We start from the raw sequence: 24,697 nt of genomic DNA, 5'->3' as shown, positions 1-24,697 counted from the left end.
TATTATGTCCAGGAATTTGTCAATTCTGAGAACTTGTTCCCAAGAGTCAGTTTCCTGATCGTCAACGCCAGAGACTCTGGTTTTGCAGATGATTTAGTGGGGACTCATGGGTGTCTAAACATTGCTTGACCTGATCAAGGCAGGCAGTAAGGACGTCCAATTTGCCAACAATGGTCTTTAGACTTATTTTTACATCCAAAAGTATTTCCTTAAGGCGAGCTCGCCAGAGTCCTCGTCGTCCTGGGGATTCATCATGGATCCCAAGCTCATCCATCCTTCTGTATGATGGGCATGTAATTTGCCTTCAAACCTCGAAGATGAGTTTTGATTGTTTGGCAGCTGGCTTGTTTATGATCCGGTATGTGATTTAGAGAGTGTTGTCAGGAAATGAACTGGGGGTTCACGTGCTCACACAGTCTATGCGGAATCAAGTCACAGGACTGGAGTCCTTCAGGACTAGGTGCAATCAGAGGTCTAAGTTCCAAGGTGAATGTTTAGTGGAACCCTGCCACACCATGCTATAATCCACTCAACAGGGGGCACGAGCAGACTCCCAGAGGGGCACTCAATAGCTCCTCATGACACTGTCCCTTGGAGGTAGGAAGCAGATGTTGGCGCAGTGAGGAGAACTCCACCACATCCTGCCCTGCCAGTGCAGCCCAGTCATGCAGATGTGGTCCCTGCTGATGTCAGAGGAACAGCTGTGAGCCCAGATGGGAAAGCCACAGCTCAAACCAGCCCATTGTCACCCAGTGGTAGTCAAATCCACTGGGGCCCCCACCTCATGCCCCCAGGCCAACCTGATATCTAGCAATGCAGTTCCGACATCAGGGACAGCGACTGCCTGTGTCCAGGGGGCCGCATCCACCAGTTCCAAGTGGAGAACAAGAATTGTATGCAGCACAGATTTTCAGGCAGGAGCAGCACCACCTGTCGGGCTCCAATGGCTCTCCCTAGCACCCACGTTGGTCCGGGGCCTCCCCCACACTCACCGATCTCAATTGTTAATGGCCTGCTGGCCGCTGCTAGTCCACATAGTGTGCAGCAACTTCCCCCAGAGCCCCAGTCTGTCTGCTCAGGGCTGTCCTCCAGGACGTTGGTCACTCCCAGCGCCCGGGCAGTGCAGTGATGTCCAGGGCCTCGCTTGCCCCTCACCAGCCACACAGTACGCCAGTGTGGCCAGGTTGCCGCATGGGCCAGGACCAGGGAGATTGCACACAACCGGTGTCAGAATACAGGCCCAAGCTGGCAGGAGGCACAGGGTGAGGAAGCTCCTGAGCACAACCCCTCTGGGATCACAAGGTCCACCGCTGGCTAGCACCCAGCTCTAGCCCAGCCCAGCAGCAGCTCAGCAGCCCGCAGCAGCAGCCCCTGCAAGGCAATGATGTCCTGGGGGTCCTGTGTCACCTGGATTTCGAGCTGGATGACCCCCAGTGTGCGGATTAGTAAGGATTTATGTTGGTTGGCTGACAGAGCCCTCTAATGAGTGGCCATTTTGAGGCCTGGCAAGACCAGGCCTCTAGTACGAAATCTTTAAAGTTTAATTTGCTGGATGGGAGCCTATATATTAGGGGGAAGGAGGAAGTTATAGTTGGAATGTGGTGACATATTTTCCTCAAGGATTCACAGCTGTCCTCTGTGTGGTTTTCAATCTGTGACATTTTAGTGTTTTTTTATGGATGTCAGCCAGCTCTTCTGCAACTTTCCCAATAATTTGTATTTGATGATGCAATGCTTGGTGAAGTGTGTCTTATTTTCTGAAGGTTAAGTGTAGCAAGGTTGCATTTAATATATTGCTCGCTGTGTGCTTCGAACCCAGTGTCCCATGATAACTAGAATTGTTGTTGTATTGTTGTTTTGTCACTAAAACACACATAAATGTTATCACCAGGGACTACACTTGTAATTGTATCTATCCACATTAACAGGAGCTTAAGTCAGGTATAAACATTACTGCAAGTGTAGTATCACAAAATGTGAGAGTCTTCACTTTAAAACCTCTACAACTGTTCTTAGCTGTACTGGAAGAACCACCATTAAAGTGGAAGAAGTGGAAGGAATATTTTCTAAACAACATAGACACTATAAAGGATGAAGAATTGACTGTGCAGAAGAAGAACAAGAATTGTATTGCATTCACTGAGACCACAAGGCTTTAAAGTATTTTACAATATAGGAAAGAAACCTATACTTCCAGAAGAGGCAGATGTTTTTCGTAAATCGTTACCTGACTTGGATAGTTATCATTCACAGTTGTATGTGTTGCCATAGACAGATCTAAATTCTTTCAAAGAAAACAGATGAAAGTGGAATCTGTTGAAGCCTATGTGTCAGCATTAAAACACTTGCCAATTAATTGTAGATGTGAGTCCGTACACGACAAAATAATAAGGATCCAGATAATAATGCATGTAAATAATGAACATGTGCAAGAAAAGCTATGAGCGCATGGGGGAATTCTAAATTAAATATAGTGGTGGCACCTGTAAAGAAAGTAGAGGTGTCCAGTAGGTGTGCAAAGGTAGCATTGGAAGTCTTGCATCAAAAGAGTCTAGTGAGTTAGTGGTGAAAATCAAAACAATTACAGTCAAATAATAGTCAAAGAAAGGAAAACAAGTGGACTAAGGAAAGTGGTATTAAGGAAAAAAGCAGACAGTTCCAAGCCAAGAATCACAATTGAACTAAGAAATCTTTTTAGAGGCGGGAGTAATGAACACCTAGCATATACTAAATTGTGTCCAACTACTAATCAGAAATGTTCAAATTGTTTTATTAAAGGACACTTTGCAAAGCAGAAGGGAGAATAAGAAGGGGAAAGTAATGATAGTTAATGATAATAGTGCTCCAGAATCTGAATGTACGATGGGTAATGAGTCAGAAAATAGATATTGCATGTTAAATATAAAGAAGGAAGAGAAGAAATCATCTGAGGTTGTAAATATTTTAACGAAGACTTGCAGGAATAAGCCAGTATGTGAGATTAGATTGGGCGGTGCTCCAACTGATAGTGGCTGATTCAGGATTCCCCTACACCATTGTGCTATTATGAATAAGGGAGAGTGGAAGAATACATTTTAAAAAGTATTGGGACCACATCTTTCCAAAGCAGATATTACACCTGAGAGTTTAACAGGTGAGCCTATACCCTTGTATGTTTATGGTGGAAGACTTATTCATCCAATGCATCACAAATCCAATGAAACAACAGCTGACACGTGTTTCGTCAACAAGACTTTCTCAAGACATAAGTATGAGTATAGTCTGATGTAAGAAAAGGTTTTCTTACTTGTTTTTACTACGCGGGATGACTTAACACGACTTATCATGGCCGTGTTCACCAGCATTCCTTACATGATATTTCACGTTTTGGCAACCACATTTCCATTTTCCTAGCTCTTTCTCATGCTGGGAATCTTGCAGCATTTCTGGAACATTAGACTATACTCATACTTATGCCTTCAGAAAGTCTTGTTGACGAAACACGTGTTGGCTGTTGTTTCATTGAATTCATGATGCACTGGATGAATAAAACTTCCACCATATACATACGTGTATTTTGAACTTTCATTGACACAGCGTACCAAGGAATAGGTTATAAGAACTATTGTGGTGTGCCTTGGTATATCAATATTGAATTCCTACGTGTTGTCAATCAACACAATTGCACTCAAAGTGGTTGGGTGCTATACCAGTTTGGCACCCCCGGCAGCACTATCTGCGACGGATGGACATTGTTTTCTTCCAATTTACTATGTCTACATATTGGAGGTGCCGACCAGTAGCATAGCCACTCTGTTTTGTATCTCGAGCTTATACCCATGGTTGGGTAAACACTGGTGAGTTTTGATTTTAAATATACAAAAACTATGGAAAAATTGAATGTTGCTGAGGAAGGCCCATCAGCTTTAGGGCTAGATCAAAGAAGTTTAGATATAATTTTAAACCCTAATAGTGAAGAGCAGGTATTAGAATGGAGAAGGAGTGTGTAATATCTTGAGGAAAATGTTCCCAGCGGTATTTTCAGGAAAGGTGGGATTATTGAAGGGATTTTCTCAGAGGATAGTTCTTAAAAAGAATGCCAAGTCTAAAATACACAAAATGAGGAATATACCTCATATTGTGAGTTAAGAAGTGGATTCAGAAATGAAAAGATTATTAAATGCTGGCATAATCAAAATAGTGGAAGCATCGGAGTGGATTGCTCCCATTATAATTGCAAGAAAATCCAATGGAAACATTTGTTTATGTGTAGATCTGAGACATTTCAATGAAAATATTGTACTTGAAAGGTTCTCACTACTCAAAATAAATGAGATGTTCACTATGACCAAGAGAATGAGATGGTTTTCCACAGCTGATCTATTGCCACCATACCATCAAACTGGATTACACCAAGTTTGCAAAAGTTTATTGATGTTCACTGCACCTTCTGAGTATTATAGATATGTAACAATGCCATTTGGCTTAGCTTTAGCGGTCGCAGGATTCCAGAAACTTATGCATGAGCTGTTCAAGGGGGGTTTGGGAATATTATTTTTCCAAGATGACATTTTGGTGATGGGGAAAGATGAAGCTCATCATGATGTCAGTTTGAAAAATGTGTTGTCTACATTACAAATGAATGGGTTATCTGCAGAGGTTGAAAAGTCCAAATTCAAGGTACAAATGTTGAATAATTGGGCCATGAAGAGAGCAAAGATGGTATAAATCCTAAGAAGGATGTATTAGAAACCATATGTGAAGCCCCTAGGCTGGTGAACAAAAAAGAACTAAGGTCACTCCTGGGTCTAATGGAATTTGGCGCAAAATTTATAAAATATTTTTGGGAAAAAATGTATGGAAATAGACAACAATTGAAAAAAAGAGCAAAATGTATTTTATCAGAAATGTTACAAGAGGCATTTGATTTTATCAAGGAAGAATTGTGGTTTTGATCCAAATATCAATTGTATAATCATTACGGATTAGAGCTTCAAGGGAATATGGGCAGTGTTGTCCCAAAAAGTTTAGAACATAAATTAAATGCTTTTGCATCACACATGCTTTCTCCTACTGAAGAGCATTACTCAGTAGTAGAAAGGGAAACGTTGGTGATGGTGTGGGGATTAGAACATTTTAGAAATGTCATACAGGGCTTGAATGTGATCAGAAACCACTGACTAAGTTACTAACTACAGAAGGGCTATTAACCTCTTCTGTGCCTTGGACGAGATGATCTCGTCCAAGGCTACAGTTCCCCTGTGCCTTGGACGAGATCATCTCGTCCATGGCACAGGGGAACTTGGGGGCGCGCTAGCGCGCCCCCCGTGCACCCCCCTCCCCCCCCCCAAGTCGGGGATGGAAGGGGAAGACCTTCCCCTTCCACCCCCGACCCCCCCCCCCACCCCCCCTGTGACGTCAGCGCGCGCGCGCGCGCTGATGTGTCACAGGGGCCTCCCTCGTCGCGCTGGAAGCTCTGCTTCCAGCGCGATTGAAAAAGAAATGCAAAAGCATTTCTTTTTCAATCACTTGGGAGGCCCGGAGGGGCTTCAAAGGGAAGGAAAAGTATTTCCTTCCCTTTGAAGTCCCTCCGAGGGTTTCAAAAGCCGGATTGCTTGCAATCCGGTTTTTGAAACCCCACTAGACACCAGGGATTTTTTTTTTTTTGGTAGAAATTGACAAAAGGGAGCGACCCCTTGGGCAAGGGTCGCTCCCAGGGGGGGGCATTTTTTTGAAAAGGCCTTTTCTGCCCCCCCTGGGGGCAGATCGGCCTTATTAGGCCGATCTGCCCCCAGGGGGGGCAGAAACCTCTAGGCACCAGGGACCTCTTTTTTTTTTTTTTTTTTTTTTTTTTCATTTTTTTTTTATTGAGGTGGGGAGCGACCCCTTAGGCAAGGGTCGTTCCCCTTGGGGGAAAATTATATTTTGGCCATTTCTGCCCCCCTTGGGGGCAGATTGGCCTATTTTGATGAGGCCAATCTGCCCCCAAGGGGGGTAGAAACCACTAGACACCAGGGATTTTTTTTTTTTTTTATGGTTATTGACAAAAGGGAGCGACCCCTTGGGCAAGGGTCGCTCCCAGGGGGGCATATTTTCGGGAAGGCCTTTTCTGCCCCCCCTGGGGGCAGATCGGCCTACTATTAGGCGGATCTGCCCCTAGGGGGGGCAGAAACCTCTAGGCACCAGGGACCATTTTTTTTTTTTTTTTTCATTTTTTTTTTTTTGGTGGGGAGTGACCCCTTAGGCAAGGGTCGCTCCCCTTGGGGGAAAATTATATTTTGCCCATTTCTGCCCCCCTTGGGGGCAGATTGGCCTATTTTGATGAGGCCAATCTGCCCCCAAGGGGGGTAGAAACCACTAGACACCAGGGAGTTTTTTCTTTGCGTGAATTTCACGCAAAGGGAGCGACCACTTAGGCAAGGGTCGCTCCCTGGGGGGGAGGGGAATTTATTTTAGGCCATTTCTGCCCCCCCTGGGGGCAGATCGGCCTATTATTAGGCCGATCTGCCCCCAGGGGGGGAAGAAACCTCTAGGCGCCAGGGCAAATTTTTTTTTTGTGTTTTTTTTTTTGGTTCTTTTTTTTTTTTTAGAGATGGGGAGCGACCCATCAGGCAAGGGTCGCACCCCTGGGGGGGGCAAATTATATTTAGACCATTTCTGCCCCCCTGGGGGCAGATTGGCCAATTTTAGGTCAATCTGCCCCCAAGGGGGCAGAAACCACTAGGCACCGGGGATTTGTTTTTTGGCGCCAATCTCACGCAGGGGGAGCGACCCCGTAGGCAAGGGTCGCTCCCGGGGGGGGGGGTGGGGGTTGGGGGGGCAAATTTATTTTAGGCCATTTCTGCCCCCCCGGGGGACAGATCGGCCTATTATTAGGCCGAACTGCCCCCGGGGGGGGGGGGGGGCAGAACACTCTAGGCGCCAGAGCAATTTTTTTTGTTGTGTTTTTTTTTTTTGTTGTTTCTTTTTTTAGAGATGGGGAGCGACCCATCAGGCAAGGGTCGCTCCCCTGGGGGGGCAAATTGTATTTAGACCATTTCTGCCCCCCTGGGGGCAGATTGGCCAATTTTAGGTCAATCTGCCCCCAAGGGGGCAGAAATCACTAGGCACCGGGGATTTGTTTTTTGGCGCCAATGTCACGCAGGGGGAGCGACCCCGTAGGCAAGGGTCGCTCCCGGGGGGGGTGGGGGTTGGGGGGGCAAATTTATTTTAGGCCATTTCTGCCCCCCCGGGGGACAGATCGGCCTATTATTAGGCCGAACTGCCCGGGGGGGGGGGGCAGAACACTCTAGGCACCAGGGCAATTTTTTTTTTGTGTTTTTTTTTTTTTTGTTGTTTCTTTTTTTAGAGATGGGGAGCGACCCATCAGGCAAGGGTCGCTCCCCTGGGGGGGCAAATTGTATTTAGACCATTTCTGCCCCCCTGGGGGCAGATTGGCCAATTTTAGGTCAATCTGCCCCCAAGGGGGCAGAAACCACTAGGCACCGGGGATTTGTTTTTTGGCGCCAATGTCACGCAGGGGGAGCGACCCTGTAGGCAAGGGTCGCTCCCGGGGGGGGGGTGGGGGTTGGGGGGGCAAATTTATTTTAGGCCATTTCTGCCCCCCCGGGGGACAGATCGGCCTATTATTAGGCCGAACTGCCCCCGGGGGGGGGGGCAGAACACTCTAGGCACCAGGGCAATTTTTTTTTTGCTTTTTTTTTTTTTGTTGTTTCTTTTTTTAGAGATGGGGAGCGACCCATCAGGCAAGGGTCGCTCCCCTGGGGGGGCAAATTGTATTTAGACCATTTCTGCCCCCCTGGGGGCAGATTGGCCAATTGTAGGTCAATCTGCCCCCAAGGGGGCAGAAACCACTAGGCACCGGGGATTTGTTTTTTGGCGCCAATGTCACGCAGGGGGAGCGACCCTGTAGGCAAGGGTCGCTCCCGGGGGGGGGGTGGGGGTTGGGGGGGCAAATTTATTTTAGGCCATTTCTGCCCCCCCGGGGGACAGATCGGCCTATTATTAGGCCGAACTGCCCCCGGGGGGGGGGGGCAGAACACTCTAGGCACCAGGGCAATTTTTTTTTTGCTTTTTTTTTTTTTGTTGTTTCTTTTTTTAGAGATGGGGAGCGACCCATCAGGCAAGGGTCGCTCCCCTGGGGGGGCAAATTGTATTTAGACCATTTCTGCCCCCCTGGGGGCAGATTGGCCAATTGTAGGTCAATCTGCCCCCAAGGGGGCAGAAACCACTAGGCACCGGGGATTTGTTTTTTGGCGCCAATGTCACGCAGGGGCAGTGACCCCGTAGGCAAGGGTCGCTCCCGGGGGGGGGATGGGGGTTGGGGGGGCAAATTTATTTTAGGCCATTTCTGCCCCCCCGGGGGACAGATCGGCCTATTATTAGGCCGAACTGCCCCCGGGGGGGGGGGGGGCGAACACTCTAGGCACCAGGGCAATTTTTTTTTTGTGTTTTTTTTTTTTTGTTGTTTCTTTTTTTAGAGATGGGGAGCGACCCATCAGGCAAGGGTCGCTCCCCTGGGGGGGCAAATTGTATTTAGACCATTTCTGCCCCCCTGGGGGCAGATTGGCCAATTTTAGGTCAATCTGCCCCCAAGGGGGCAGAAACCACTAGGCACCGGGGATTTGTTTTTTGGCGCCAATGTCACGCAGGGGGAGCGACCCTGTAGGCAAGGGTCGCTCCCGGGGGGGGGGGGGCAAATTTATTTTAGGCCATTTCTGCCCCCCCGGGGGACAGATCGGCCTATTATTAGGCCGAACTGCCCCCGGGGGGGGGGGGGGGGGGGGCAGAACACTCTAGGCACCAGGGCAATTTTTTTTTTGTGTTTTTTTTTTTTTGTTGTTTCTTTTTTTAGAGATGGGGAGCGACCCATCAGGCAAGGGTCGCTCCCCTGGGGGGGCAAATTGTATTTAGACCATTTCTGCCCCCCTGGGGGCAGATTGGCCAATTTTAGGTCAATCTGCCCCCAAGGGGGCAGAAACCACTAGGCACCGGGGATTTGTTTTTTGGCGCCAATGTCACGCAGGGGGAGCGACCCCGTAGGCAAGGGTCGCTCCCGGGGGGGGGGATGGGGGTTGGGGGGGCAAATTTATTTTAGGACATTTCTGCCCCCCCGGGGGACAGATCGGCCTATTATTAGGCCGAACTGCCCCCGGGGGGGGGGGGGGGGCAGAACACTCTAGGCACCAGGGCAAATTTTTTTTTTGTGTTTTTTTTTTTTTGTTGTTTCTTTTTTTAGAGATGGGGAGCGACCCATCAGGCAAGGGTCGCTCCCCTGGGGGGGCAAATTGTATTTAGACCATTTCTGCCCCCCTGGGGGCAGATTTGTCAATTTTAGGTCAATCTGCCCCCAAGGGGACAGAAACCACTAGGCACCGGGGATTTGTTTTTTGGCGCCAATGTCACGCAGGGGGAGCGACCCCGTAGGCAAGGGTCGCTCCCGACGGGGGAGGGTGGGGGTTGGGGGGGCAAATTTATTTTAGGGCATTTCTGCCCCCCCCCCCCCCCCCCCCTGGGGCCGGCTGAGCTACAGGCCAAACACCACAGGTAGGCACCTTGCAAAAAACACCTCTGTTTTCTGTGAAAAATATGTTGTGTCCACGTTGTGTTTTGGGCCATTTCCTTTTGTGGGCGCTAGGCCTACCCACAGAAGTGATGTACCATTTTTATCGAGAGACTTAGGGGAACGCTGGGTGGAAGGAAATTTGTGGCTCCTCTCAGATTCCAGAACTTTCTGTCACCGAAATGAGAGGAAAAAGTGTTTTTTGGGCCAAATTTTGATGTTTGCAAAGGATTCTGGGTAACATAACCTGGTCAGAGCCCCGCAAGTCACCCCATCTTGGATTCCCCTGGGTTTCTAGTTTTCAAAAATGCACTGGTTTGCTAGGTTTCCTCAGGTGTCGGCTGAGCTACAGGCCAAAATCCACAGGTAGGCACTGCTTTTTATAAAAAAATGTGATGTGTCCACGTTGTGTTTTGGGCCCTTTCCTTTCGTGGGCGCTAGTCCTACCCACACAAGTGAGGTATCATTTTTATCGGGAGACTTGGGGGAACGCTGGGTAGAAGGAAATTTGTGGCTCCTCTCAGATTCCAGAACTTTCTGCCACAGAAATGTGAGTAACATGTGTATTTTTAGCCAAATTTTGAGGTTTGCAAAGGATTCTGGGTAACAGAACCTGGTCCGAGCCCCGCAAGTCACCCCTCCTTGGATTCCCCTAGGTCTCTAGTTTTCAGAAATGCACAGGTTTGGTAGGTTTCCCTAGGTGCCGGCTGAGCTAGAGGCCAAAATCTACAGGTAGGCACTTCGCAAAAAACACCTCTGTTTTTTTCCAAAATTTAGGATGTGTCCACGTTGCGCTTTGGGGTGTTTCCTGTCGCCGGCGCTAGGCCTACCCACGCAAGTGAGGTATCATTTTTATCGGGAGACGTGGGGGAACGCTGGGTGGAAGGAAATTTGTGGCTCCTCTCAGATTCCAGAACTTTCTGCCACAGAAATGTGAGGAACATGTGTTTTTTTAGCCAAATTTTGAGGTTTGCAAAGGATTCTGGGTAACAGAACCTGGTCCGAGCCACACAAGTCACCCCTCCTTGGATTCCCCTAGGTCTCTAGTTTTCAGAAATGCACAGGTTTGGTAGGTTTCCCTAGGTGCCGGCTGAGCTAGAGGCCAAAATCTACAGGTAGTCACTTTGCTAAAAACAGCTCTGTTTTCTGTGATATGTCCACGTTGTGTTTTGGGGCATATCCTGTCGCGGGCGCTAGGCCTACCCACACAAGTGAGGTATCATTTTTATCGGGAGACGTGGGGGAACGCTGGGTGGAAGGAAATTTGTGGCTCCTCTCAGATTCCAGAACTTTCTGCCACAGAAATGTGAGGAACATGTGTTTTTTTAGCCAAATTTTGAGGTTTGCAAAGGATTCTGGGTAACAGAACCTGGTCCGAGCCCCGCAAGTCACCCCTCCTTGGATTCCCCTAGGTCTCTAGTTTTCAGAAATGCACAGGTTTGGTAGGTTTCCCTAGGTGGCGGCTGAGCTAGAGGCCAAAATCTACAGGTAGTCACTTTGCTAAAAACAGCTCTGTTTTCTGTGATATGTCCACGTTGTGTTTTGGGGCATATCCTGTCGCGGGCGCTAGGCCTACCCACACAAGTGAGGTATCATTTTTATCGGGAGACGTGGGGGAACGCTGGGTGGAAGGAAATTTGTGGCTCCTCTCAGATTCCAGAACTTTCTGCCACAGAAATGTGAGGAACATGTGTTTTTTTAGCCAAATTTTGAGATTTGCAAAGGATTCTGGGTAACAGAACCTGGTCCGAGCCCCGCAAGTCACCCCTCCTTGGATTCCCCTAGGTCTCTAGTTTTCAGAAATGCACAGGTTTGGTAGGTTTCCCTAGGTGGCGGCTGAGCTAGAGGCCAAAATCTACAGTTAGTCACTTTGCTAAAAACAGCTCTGTTTTCTGTGATATGTCCACGTTGTGTTTTGGGGCATATCCTGTCGCGGGCGCTAGGCCTACCCACACAAGTGAGGTATCATTTTTATCGGGAGACGTGGGGGAACCCTGGGTGGAAGGAAATTTGTGGCTCCTCTCAGATTCCAGAACTTTCTGCCACAGAAATGTGAGGAACATGTGTTTTTTTAGCCAAATTTTGAGGTTTGCAAAGGATTCTGGGTAACAGAACCTGGTCCGAGCCCCGCAAGTCACCCCTCCTTGGATTCCCCTAGGTCTCTAGTTTTCAGAAATGCACAGGTTTGGTAGGTTTCCCTAGGTGGCGGCTGAGCTAGAGGCCAAAATCTACAGGTAGTCACTTTGCTAAAAACAGCTCTGTTTTCTGTGATATGTCCACGTTGTGTTTTGGGGCATATCCTGTCGCGGGCGCTAGGCCTACCCACACAAGTGAGGTATCATTTTTATCGGGAGACGTGGGGGAACGCTGGGTGGAAGGAAATTTGTGGCTCCTCTCAGATTCCAGAACTTTCTGCCACAGAAATGTGAGGAACATGTGTTTTTTTAGCCAAATTTTGAGATTTGCAAAGGATTCTGGGTAACAGAACCTGGTCCGAGCCCCGCAAGTCACCCCTCCTTGGATTCCCCTAGGTCTCTAGTTTTCAGAAATGCACAGGTTTGGTAGGTTTCCCTAGGTGGCGGCTGAGCTAGAGGCCAAAATCTACAGTTAGTCACTTTGCTAAAAACAGCTCTGTTTTCTGTGATATGTCCACGTTGTGTTTTGGGGCATATCCTGTCGCGGGCGCTAGGCCTACCCACACAAGTGAGGTATCATTTTTATCGGGAGACGTGGGGGAACCCTGGGTGGAAGGAAATTTGTGGCTCCTCTCAGATTCCAGAACTTTCTGCCACAGAAATGTGAGGAACATGTGTTTTTTTAGCCAAATTTTGAGGTTTGCAAAGGATTCTGGGTAACAGAACCTGGTCCGAGCCCCGCAAGTCACCCCTCCTTGGATTCCCCTAGGTCTCTAGTTTTCAGAAATGCACAGGTTTGGTAGGTTCCCCTAGGTGGCGGCTGAGCTAGAGGCCAAAATCTACAGGTAGTCACTTTGCTAAAAACAGCTCTGTTTTCTGTGATATGTCCACGTTGTGTTTTGGGGCATATCCTGTCGCGGGCGCTTTGGCCTACCCACACAAGTGAGGTATCATTTTTATCGGGAGACGTGGGGGAACGCTGGGTGGAAGGAAATTTGTGGCTCCTCTCAGATTCCAGAACTTTCTGCCACAGAAATGTGAGGAACATGTGTTTTTTTAGCCAAATTTTGAGGTTTGCAAAGGATTCTGGGTAACAGAACCTGGTCCGAGCCCCACAAGTCACCCCTCCTTGGATTCCCCTAGGTCTCTAGTTTTCAGAAATGCACAGGTTTGGTAGGTTTCCCTAGGTGGCGGCTGAGCTAGAGGCCAAAATCTACAGGTAGTCACTTTGCTAAAAACAGCTCTGTTTTCTGTGATATGTCCACGTTGTGTTTTGGGGCATATCCTGTCGCGGGCGCTAGGCCTACCCACACAAGTGAGGTATCATTTTTATCGGGAGACGTGGGGGAACGCTGGGTGGAAGGAAATTTGTGGCTCCTCTCAGATTCCAGAACTTTCTGCCACAGAAATGTGAGGAACATGTGTTTTTTTAGCCAAATTTTGAGGTTTGCAATGGATTCTGGGTAACAGAACCTGGTCCGAGCCACACAAGTCACCCCTCCTTGGATTCCCCTAGGTCTCTAGTTTTCAGAAATGCACAGGTTTGGTAGGTTTCCCTAGGTGACGGGTGAGCTAGAGGCCAAAATCTACAGGTAGTCACTTTGCTAAAAACAGCTCTGTTTTCTGTGATGTGTCCACGTTGTGTTTTGGGGCATATCCTGTCGCGGGCGCTAGGCCTACCCACACAAGTGAGGTATCATTTTTATCGGGAGACGTGGGGGAACGCTGGGTGGAAGGAAATTTGTGGCTCCTCTCAGATTCCAGAACTTTCTGCCACAGAAATGTGAGGAACATGTGTTTTTTTAGCCAAATTTTGAGGTTTGCAAAGGATTCTGGGTAACAGAACCTGGTCCGAGCCACACAAGTCACCCCTCCTTGGATTCCCCTAGGTCTCTAGTTTTCAGAAATGCACAGGTTTGGTAGGTTTCCCTAGGTGGCGGCTGAGCTAGAGGCCAAAATCCACAGGTAGTCACTTTGCTAAAAACAGCTCTGTTTTCTGTGATGTGTCCACGTTGTGTTTTGGGGCATATCCTGTCGCGGGTGCTAGGCCTACCCACACAAGTGAGGTACCATTTTTATCGGGAGACTTGGGGGAACATAGATTAGCAAAACAAGTACTATTGCCCCTTGTCTTTCTCTACATTTTTTCCTTCCAAATATAGGAGTGTGTGTAAAAAAGACATCTATTTGAGAAATTCCCTGTAATTCACGTGCTACTATGGTCACCCCGGAATTCAGAGATGTGCAAATAACCACTGCTCCTCAACACCTTATCTTGGGCCCTTTTTGGAAATGCAAAGGTTTTCTTGATAGCAATTTTTTACTCCTTATATTTCAGCAAATGAATTGCTGTATACCCGGTATAGAATGAAAACGCACTGCAGGGTGCAGCTCATTTATTGGCTCTGGGTTCCTCGGGTTCTTGATGAACCTACAAACCCTATATATCCCCGCAACCAGAGGAGTCCAGCAGACGTAACGGTATATTGCTTTCGATAATCTGACATTGCAGGGAAAAGTTACAGAGTAAAACGTAGAGAAAAATTGATGGTTTTTTCACCTCAATTTCAATATTTTTCTTTTTCAGCTGTTATTTTCTGTAGGAAACCCTTGTAGGATCTACACAAATGACCCCTTGCTGAATTCAGAATTTTGTCTACTTTTCAGAAATGTTTAGGTTTCTGGGATCCAGCATTGGTTTCATGACCATTCCTGTCACTGACTGGAAGGAGACTGAAAGCACAAAAAATTGCACAAATGGGGTATGCCCCAGTAAAATGCCAAAATTGTGTTGAAAAATTGGGTTTTCGGATTCAAGTCTGCCTGTTCCTGAAAGCTGGGAAGCTGCTGAGTTTAGCACCGCAGACCCTTTGTTGATGCCATTTTCAGGGGAAAAACCACAAGCCTTCTTCTGCAGCCCCTTTTTCCAATTTTTTTGAAAAAAACGAAATTTTCACTGTATTTTGGCCAATTTCTTGGCCTCCTTCAGGGGAACCCACAAAGTCTGGGTACCTTTAGAATCCCTAGGATGTTGGAAAAAAAGGACGCAAATTTGGCTTGGTTAGCTTATGTGGACAAAAAGTTATGAGGGCCTAAGCGCGAACTGCCCCAAATAGGCAAAAAAGGGCCTGGCACAGGAGGGGGAAAAGGCCTGGCAGCGAAGGGGTTAACTGCATACCTAGGATTGCTAGGTTGTTTGTGAGATTGGTGGATTTTAACTATGTAATACAATGTATTCTGGATGTAAAAACAGGGTGACTGACTGTCTTAATAGGCTTCCCTTACCATTATTTGAAGTCATTGAAAGTAGTGTGGAAGAATTAAAGGTGGCTTGGATGAGTGAAGAAGAGAAGAAAGCTCTTTCAATGGAGGAATGGGAGGAAGTAATGAATAATTATGTCACATTGCAGATAATTAAGGGTGATATGACTGGAGGATAGAATTTAAAGAAGTTCTTGGATAAAGAGTGTCAAAAATTTTGGGAAGCACGGGAAGAATTATCAGTGTTGTTGAGAGTAGATAAAATTATACCACCACTTGTTCTAGGAAACAAGATTTTAGAACTATTTTATGAAGGTCAATTAAGTATCGTTAAGAGTAAAAGGATAGTGAAGGAAACATTTTGGTGACTTGGAATTGATGGATAAGTGAAGCGTGTGGTGAGAGAGTGTTGCGAGAGAGCTGAAAAGTCCAAAGTTACCTTGAGACCACCGTTGGTTCCTGTAGAGAGTCCCAATGTGGCATGGGAAACCATTAGTGTGGACATCATGGGTCCAGTGGTGAAAGAAGGAGGCAACTTGAGTTATGTTTTAGATGCCATTGACTACTTTTTAAAATGGCCCAAGTGACCTTTGTAGATAATGCTAGTACAGAAAAAGTTATTGAATTTTTAGGTGATTTATTTCAAAGACAGGGATTGCCTAAAAAAGTAATTATGGATAATGGTCTGCAATTTATTGCCACAGAAGTCGAGTCATTTTTCCAGTGTAATGATGTTAATCATAAGTGTATGTCAGGATATCACCCAGAAGGTAACATGGAGGTGAAAAGGTTTAACAGGGTGATTAAGGGTGCTCTTTAAATGGCAAGTAGTAGGAAGAACAATTAGACAATGGCATTTAAAGAAAATCATATGGACATATTGCATTACCCCAGTAATAAATGGTTATAGTCCATTCATTATTATGAGGGGTAAGGTACCTTTTACTAAGTACACACAAGGGCTGGTAGAAGTTTCTAAATAAGTGAAATGGTCACTGGAAGTGTTAAGGAAGAATGTTAAGAATGCATAGTGTAAATATAAAACACATAGGTGGTCATTACAACCCTGGCGGTCGGTGTTAAAACAGCGGTAAAACCGCAAACAGGCCGGCAGAAAAAAAATGGAATCACGACCATGGCGGAAACCACCAACAAAGACAGCCACTTTAACACTCCGACCGCCACAGCAGTACAAACAAACAGCTTGGCGGTCACCGCCAACAGACAGACGGAGGACAATGTACCGCCCACAGTATCACAACCTACCAATCCGCCACCTTTTCCGGGACGGATTCACGCGAACAAAAACAAGGCGGAAACAGGACTTGGAAGGGAAAACGCTCACCTCTACACACCCCACGAGGAATCCGGACGCCATGGAACCTGAGCTCCAGATCCTGCCAGCCCTTATCTTCTTGCTCCTCTACCAGGAGCACAAACGCCGGTGGCGAAGACCATGGTGAGTACTGCACCTACGACACAGGGGAGGGGGGAGGGAAAAAACAAGGACACACACATGCAATAATCAACACACCCACCCCCACTCCCACCCTCACCCACGACAACACACACACTAATACAGCATGATACATTAAAGTTAGGCCCCCAAGCCCCCTGGAAGAATGGGAAGAATGCAAGGACAAAAGGAAATGAGTGTAACCATTGTAATGTATTAAAATCCAGTACGCAAATATATATATATATATATACACTATAAACAAAATATACACCAAAAATAGTAGTCCAGGTAGTGCTCCATTGAAGTCCGTGGAACACTGGGCCCACACGGTATGGGCAAGGCCCACACTCAATCCCCGAACATGATGGAGAGAACACTGCAGGGGCATCAGATAGCAAGAAAACAGGCACCTCAAGGAAAAGGGAAAGGGGGGGCACCTCAGCCGGTAGAGTGCACAACGCCAAATCCACGAGGGGGGCACATGCCCACTGTTCAATCCTGGGGAGTGCAAGCCACAGTCTCTCAAGTCTCTACAGTGGGTGTTTTGCCCACTGTTCCATCCGGGGAGTGCAAAGCCACAGTCTCTCAAGTCTCTACAGTGGGTGGTTTGCCCACTGTGCAATCCTGGGGAGTGCAAAGCCACAGTCTCTAAAGTCTCTACAGTGGGTGGGTTGCCCACTGTTCAATCCTGGGGAGTGCAAAGCCACAGTCTCTCAAGTGGATGCCTTTCTCCAATGGTTCTGGAGGGGGCCTTGTGCCCAGAGTGCTTCATCCTGCCAAAGACAGAGGTAGTGGATGTGATACTTCATTGGTTCTGGAGGGGGCTTTGTGCCCAGAGTGCTTCATCCTGCCAAGGACAGAGGTAGTGGATGTGAATCTCCACTGGTTCTGGAGGGGGCTTTGTGCCCAGAGTGTTTCATCCCGCCAAGGACAGAGGTAGTGGATGTGAATCTCCACTGGTTCTGGAGGGGGCTTTGTGCCCAGAGTGCTTTATCCTGCCAAGGACAGAGGTAGTGGATGTGAATCTCCACCGGTTCTGGAGGGGGCTTTGTGCCCAGAGTGCTTCACCCTGCCAAGGAGGGGGCTTCGTGCCCAGAGTGCTTCATCCTGCTCGTGACGGACTCAGTAGCATCAGTGCCCTTGGCGCTCATTGGCCAGCGGTGCTTGTGGTGGCGGTGCTCTGTTCAGCGGTGCTTGTGGCGGCGGTGCCCTGTTCAGCGCTGCTTGTGGCGGTGGTGCTCTGTCCAGCGGTGCTTGTGGCGGCGGTGCTCTATCCAGCGGTGCTTCTGGCGGCGGTGCCCTGTTCAGCAGTGCTTGTGGCGGCGGTGCCCAGTTCAGCGGTGCTTGTGGCAGCGGGGTCCTTTGCAGTGACTCAGCTGCTGGCGGTCCTGTCTGGCCCAGCGGGGCTGGTGCTGGTGGTCTTTAATGGCCCAGCGGGGCTGGTGCTGGCAGTCCTGTCTGGCCTAGCGGGGCTGGTGCTGGCAGTCCTTCATGGCCCAGCGGGGCTGGTGCTGGCTTTCCTGTCTGGCCAAGCGGGGCTGGTGCTGGCGGTCCCGTCCTGGGCAGCTGGGCTGGTGCTGGCGGAGGACTCCTGGGCAGCTGGGCTGGTGGCGGTGGCCCCCTGGGCAGCGGGGATGATGGCGGTGGCCTCCTGGGCAGCGGGGATGATGGTGGTCGCCTCCTGGGCAGCTTGGCTGGTGCTGGCGGAGACCTCCTGGGCAGCGGGATGATGGCATTCGCCTCCTGGGCAGCTGGGCTGGTACTGGCGGAGGCCTCCTGGGCAGCTGGGCTGGTGGTGGTGGCCTCCTGGGCAGCGGGGATGATGGCGGTCGCCTCCTGGGCAGCTGGGCTGGTGCTGGCGGTGGCCTCCTGGGCAGCAGGGCTGGTGGCGTTGGCCTCCTGGGCAGCAGGGCTGGTGGCCTCCTGGACAGCGGGGATGATGGCGGTCTCTTCCCAGACTTGCTGACTTTCTTGTGGCCCTTCCCCACCTTGGAAGGTGGTGCAGCTGACTCCAAACTCCCACCTGTACCCCTGGGAGAGGCTTTGGTGGCTGGAGTCTTCCCCCTCTCCCGCCAGGCACTCGCCAACTTTTGATGCTTGACAGGTGGGGGACTGTCCGTGCTGTGGTTCTGTGCCACACTGGCTGCCCTGGTGGCCGGTGCACTCCAGATTCCGGTGACTACAGGCACCACTGGTCCCAGAGATGTTGTGGCTGAGGTGCTAGGTTGGGACCTGGAGAGTCGGGCCCTAGGAGATGGATGGAGTGGGGGAGGTGAGGGAAAGAGGTCAAGGTTGGACAGGAAAAGTTTGTTGGGAACACTGGGACTGGAAGCTGGAGGGGGTTTGGGAGTGGAGGAAGAGGTTGTGGTTGTACAAGGCTATGGCCGACATCTGCACACATGGATGACACAGGAGCCTGACTAGGTGTACTTGGCACTGTACACAGGTTGGGTGGGGTGCCACAGGGTCTGCCAGAACAAGGGGACCTAACTAGCACACTCATCCTGGCCTAGGGAAACCCACAGCCCACCCCCCCAAGACACCTCCACTGTGCTCAAAATCAGCAGAATCAGATTGCACTCATACCCTTGTGGCGGCTGTGAAGCCCTCAAGCGCCCATCCAACTCCTGTACGCCACCGCCAGGATCCTGAACATCAGGAGGGTCATGGTGCGACGGGCACCCCTCCCACATTGGGAGGTCATCCACAGCTGGGCCTCCGCCGTCTTCTTGCTCCAGCGGCGAATGTCCCCCCATCTCTTACGCCAGTGGGTGCTCCGTCTGTGGTAGACCCCCAGGGTCCGGACGTACTTGGCGATGGCACGCCAAATATCTTTTTTTTGGTCGGCACTGACCTACATGAATTGTACAGGGGAAAAAGAAAAGTTATTACCAACTGCACCATCACAGTCATTGGCCCCCATCCCTACCCTTGCCATGTGGCACATGCACTCACCGTCGTTTCATGCACGCCTTAATCCCCCCACCCCATCTTTCATCTACCCCACTCCACACAGGCATAGCCCATACAGCATGCTCCCAGCGTACTTACCTGTTTGTCTGGAGGACTGTAGAATAGCGTTTACTGGGTGAGGACCCCATCCACGAGTTTCTCCAACTCCTCCGATGTGAAGGCAGGGGCCCTTTCGCCAGACGCATGAGCCATTGTCTCTTCTAGACCGAGGTCACAGCAGCACTTGCAGTGTAGGTCCTCTCCTGTCGAAGAACAGGTATTGAGTGATTGAACAGATAGAAAATGTCGGTCATGTCCGCGGCGGTGCGTACCGTCAGCGCCGGCGTACATCGTCTTTGGCTCCTGGGACCCATAGGGTCCAATGTTAACCAATGCAGAATTGCGCCGCGGTCTTTGACCACCTACAGCGACGGTGTACAACGCCAGTGCAGTTACCTCACATCCCATTGTCCCACTTTACAAGTCAGGCAGCAGCCATTTCAGGGGCCCACATGGCTTAATTTTTTACTGCGTCACACATACCTAGGCCTTGCCTCAACACTCATACAGGCCACATTTTGGATTATGATTCATGCTGTGTGTAAGCTGTGTTTATGTACCTCTGAGTTGGTTGACTCAGTGCTCGCTGTTGTCCTTCATAGGCACTGTCCGCTGGGATATGTGAGGAGATGGCGGCATCCTCCGGTGTACAGAATGCTGGTGGACCTGTCGACAATGGAGGAAAGACATGTGATCATCACCTACAGGCTTGATCGTGCCACAGTCCTGGAACTGTGTGCCCAGCTGGAGCCAGACCTGATGTCAGCTATCCACCATCCCACAGGAATCCCCCCTCAAGTGCAGGTGCTGTCAATACTCCATTTCCTTGCAAGCGGGTAATTTCAAACAACAGTGGCCATAGCATCATGGATGTCCCAGCCTATGTTTTCCAATGTGTTGTCCTGAGTGATTTCTGCCCTGCTGAAACAAATGCGGAGTTACATCGTTTTCCCTCAGGTGGAGGATTTGCCTACAGTGAAAGGTGACTTCTATGCCCTGGGACATATCCCCAACATCATAGGTGCCATTGATGGGACACATGTGGCTTTGGTACCCCCCGCAGGAGTGAACAGGTGTACAGAAACAGGAAGATTTATCATGCCATGAATGTGCAGATGGTGTGTTTGGCAGACCAGTACATCTCCCGTGTGAATGCCAAATTCCCTGGCTCAGTGCATGACGTTTACATCCTGTGGAATAGCAGCATCCTTTATGTGATGGGTCAACTCCAGAGGCACTGTGTGTGGCTATTAGGTGAGCACCTGGAAGCAAGTCAGTGGGAATGGTTGTCTGGGTCTGGGGATATCCCTACAGGTTAGTGTGTGTCTAACAGTTGTCCCTCGCCATTTGCATGTGACTCTGGTTACCCCAACCTGTCATGGCTACTGACCCCAGTGAGGAATCCCAGGACAAGGGGAGAGGAACGCTACAATGAGGCCCATGGGCGAACTCGGCGGATAATAGAGCGGACCTTCGGCCTCCTGATGGCCAGGTTCAGGTGCCTCCATATGACAGGTGGATCCCTATTCTACTCACCAAAGAAGGTGTGCGACATCATCGTGGCCTGCTGTATGCTTCACAACTTAGCTTTGCGATGACAGGTGCCTTTTCTGCAGGAGGATGGTCCAGATGGCGGTGTTGTTGCAGCTGTAGACTACATGTACTTTGACACTACTACCTCTCTACTGTCTGTCATTTTCACCCAGTGTATGGTCACTGAGTTGACACTTTCCCTTACGATTTCACAGATGTGGGTCCCACTGTGTGACATCTGCTTTGTTTTCTCATGGACCAGAGCTGTGTGACATAGGTATGTTGACATTACATTTGAAAGAGCATTTTGATACTGTAATTGCTAATACACTATTTCAAAATCACAGACTGACTCCAGTTTGTTTTGTGCTTCAAGGGTGTTTATTTAAGTGCTCCATATTGGAGGGGGTTGTAAAATGGTGAGGGGTGATGGTGGAGGAATGTCCATGGCAGAGTCCAGTCTATTAGTCTCACAGGTGCATTGCCCAAATGGGCATAGGAAGTGGAGCTGGGGCAGTTTGAGGATGGACAGGGTGACAAAGTGGGACAGAAAGATGACATTCAGGGTGGTCTCATTTCTTGACGGGGTCTTGGCATCATTCTCTGTCTTTGTCCTGGATCTCAGGAACTGTTTGCGGGGTGGTTCTCCCTCTGCAGGGGGTGGGGTGCTGGTGTGGTGGTCCTGTAGCGGGGCGTCCTGTCCACTAGCACCGGCGGAGGTGGTGTGCAGTTCATCGTCCAGGCTAGTGTCAGGGGCCCCTTGTTGTGCCACAGCGTCCCTCCTGGTGTTGAGTACTTGCTTCAGCACCCCTATGATGGTGCCCAGGGTGGAATTGATGGATCTTAGTTCCTCCCTGAAGCCCAAATACTGTTCCTCCTGCAAGCGTTGGGTCTCCTGAAACTTGGCCAGTACCGTTGCCATTGTCTCCTGGGAGTGATGGTAGGCTCCCATGATGTTGGAGAGGGTCTCGTGAAGAGTGGGTTCCCTTGGCCTGTCCTCCCCCTGTCGCACAGCAGCCCTCCCAGTTCCCCTGTGTTCTTGGGTCTCCATCCCCTGGACTGTGTGCCCACTACCACTGCCCCCAGGTCCATGTCGTTGTTGGGGTGGTGGGTTAGCCTGGGTTCCTTGTAGTGGTGGACACACTGCTGATTGACGTGTCCTGGGGACAGAGGTATGGGCCCGCTGGGTGGGTGCTGTGTTGGTGTTTCCAGAGGGGGGAAGCTCTGTGGTGGCCTGTTACTGTGTCAGGGGAACCGACTGTCCCGAGGTCCCCGATGGGCCAGGCTGGTCATCTAGCTCTAGTTGGACAGAGCTGCTGTCATCACTGTGGGCCTCTTCTGTTGGTGGTCTGGACATGTGTGGACCCTCCTTTCCGGTGACGCTGGGTAGGGGTCCTGCAGGGGTATAAAAGGATGTTTATTACATCTGTGTGTGCCATGGTGTGCAATAGGTGGGTGACCGTTTACCCCAGTGCTTGCATTCCTGTGTGGGACCTTGTGTGATGGTGGTTTAGGGGGGTGTATGGGTATGTGCAGTGGCCATGCTTTGGTGATGGGTGTCCATGCTTTGTTGTTGCATACAGGGCTTGGTGTTAGGATGTGTGGTTTGTGATGTTGGGACATTTGTGAGGAGTTGGAGTGATGGGGGTGAGGGTGAGGGTGGGGGTATGTGATGGCATGCAGGTAGGGTGGGGGATGCAATAGTTAAGATTTGACTTACCAGAGTCCATTCCTCCATCTGCTCCAGCGTGGCCCTCAGGATGCAGAATCGCCAAGACCTGCTCCTCCCATGTTGTTAGTTGTGGGGGAGGAGATAGGGGGTCCGCTGCCAGTCGCTGAACCACAAGGTGGTGTCTTGAGACCACGGAACGCACCTTCCCTGTAGGTCATTTCACCTCTTCCTGAAGTCATCCCTATTTCTTGGGTGCTGTCCCACTGCGTTAACCCTGTCCACTATTCTGCGCCATAGCTCCATCTTCCTAGCAATGGAGGTGTGCTGCACCTGTGATCCGAATAGCTGTGGCTCTACATGGACGATATCCTCCACCATGACCCTGAGCTCCTCCTCAGAGAACCTGGGGTGTCTTTGCCGTGCCATGGGGTAGTGTGGGTGATGTGTGGGATGGTGTGTGTAGTGAAAAGTGGGGTGATATTTACTGGTGTGTTGTGTGAGGTGCCTGGAAGTTATGTGGGTGATGGTATTGTGTGCCTGTGGATGCCTGGTAGTTGTTTGTGGTGTCTCTCTCTGGCCTTCTCTCAGTAATTGTGGTCGTAGGGGTTTGTGGGTGATGTGGGTGGGTGTTTTATAATGTAATGGGTGTGAGGGAGTGGTGTGTGTATGTGTATCAGTTGTGTGTATTTGGAATTGTCCAATGTGGCTGTGTTTTGTAAAAGTGTGTGTATTTTGAGCACGGAGGTGTGTACCACCAATGGAATACCGCAGTTGAAAGACTTCTGCATGGATTCGTGTGTCATGATAGTGTGGGTGTATTTCTGTTGGCGTGACGGTGGAGGTTTTGTTTTCGCCAGTTTATCACTGACCTTTGGTGTGGCGGACATGTGTGGGTGTCTGAATTTTGGCGGATTTCGAGCTGTGGGTCATAATAGCTGTGGCGGATTTCCGCTGCGGTTTTTTGGAGGTCTTCTGCATGGCGGTAAGCAGCATTTACCGCCAATGTTGTAATGACCCCCATAGTGATAGTAATTCAAGTGCCAAGAAGGAGGAGCTGAGAGTGGGAGAAATGGTATTTGTAAAGAAACCAGGAAAGGTGAGAAAGGAGGAGAGTAAATTCTTGGGTCCTTGGTCCGTAGAAAAAGTGTTTAAGTGATGGGCATGTATGGAACATGAGAAGAATGGCAAGAAGCAACAAAGCAAAAGTGGAACTAGAAGTTAAGAGAAAAGATATTGAGTGGTTGGATAAGGAAGGAAGTGAGTTGGAGGACAATGTTAGAGAAAGGGGTGAGCAAGATGGAGCAGATGGTATGAGTGGAGGTGAACAGGAAGAAGGTGGAAATTAGCAGGAGGTCAGTAGAGATGAGAATGGAAATGCAAAAAAAGAGGGTAAGGAAAACGAGGTGTCACAAAGCAGAAATCGGCAAAGGGTGAAGAAACCAGCATATTTAGCTGATTATGTCATGTAACCTTAAATGTACTTTCCCTCATTAAAGAAATCAATATTTCATGATATATAATCTGGTACATTATGTCCTTGGAAAACTATGTGGAAATTAGGAATTATCCATGGAAGTGGGTGCAATTATTTGAAACCCTATGTGCAATATTATCACATCTAGACACATGTGATTTTCAGGATGAATACCTGCTTGTTGATTTAAATCATCCAGTTCCATTTATCTAATTAAATAATGAAATGTACGTTTACTCAGTGGTTGTCCCATCCTAGCTAATATATTGAAATGTATTCTTTTGACACTGTTGTTTATATGCCACTAGGAACCATACACTACACCGTCATGAAAAAATAAATCTATTCCAATCAAGAAAAAACTCAGGAAGACATAAAGTAATATGACCTGGAGAAACCACTAGCAATCACATGGACAGCTTCAAAGGTTACAAAACACCCACCAATAGTAACTGCAAATCAGTTACAGATGTCATACATTACTTTCATCTTTCTTTCTTTCTCATCCTCCATTTCCCAAGAGATACAGGATTTGCTAATTTAGGGGCCGCTTGAGGAAGGATTTTGGAGTTTGTAAGTAGTACTCCCATAGTACTCTTTTACATTCTCT

Source organism: Pleurodeles waltl, chromosome 1_2 (assembly GCF_031143425.1).
Source record: "Pleurodeles waltl isolate 20211129_DDA chromosome 1_2, aPleWal1.hap1.20221129, whole genome shotgun sequence".
In the NCBI taxonomy this organism is placed as follows: Eukaryota; Metazoa; Chordata; class Amphibia; order Caudata; family Salamandridae; genus Pleurodeles; species Pleurodeles waltl.
Note: the sequence above shows the minus strand (reverse complement) of the source record.